Below are 275 nucleotides of genomic sequence, written 5' to 3' on the forward strand. Positions count from 1 at the left end.
TCAGGCACATACTGGGTCTGTTCGTCCGGCACATACTGGGGCTATCCATAAGTAGTCTGTTCGTCCGGCACATATTGGGGCCCTTTGGAGGTGGTCTGAACGTACGGCACATACTGGGTCCCTTTGGAGGTGGCCTGTTCGTCAAGGCACATACTGAGTCCCTTCGGAGGTGGCCTGTTCGTCCGGCACATACTGGGGAAATTCAGAGGTGGCCTCAACGCACGGCACATACTGGGGAAATTCAGGGGTGGCCTCAACGCATGCATATGTGTATG

Source organism: Penaeus monodon, chromosome 24, assembly GCF_015228065.2.
Source record: "Penaeus monodon isolate SGIC_2016 chromosome 24, NSTDA_Pmon_1, whole genome shotgun sequence".
Classification (NCBI taxonomy): domain Eukaryota; kingdom Metazoa; phylum Arthropoda; class Malacostraca; order Decapoda; family Penaeidae; genus Penaeus; species Penaeus monodon.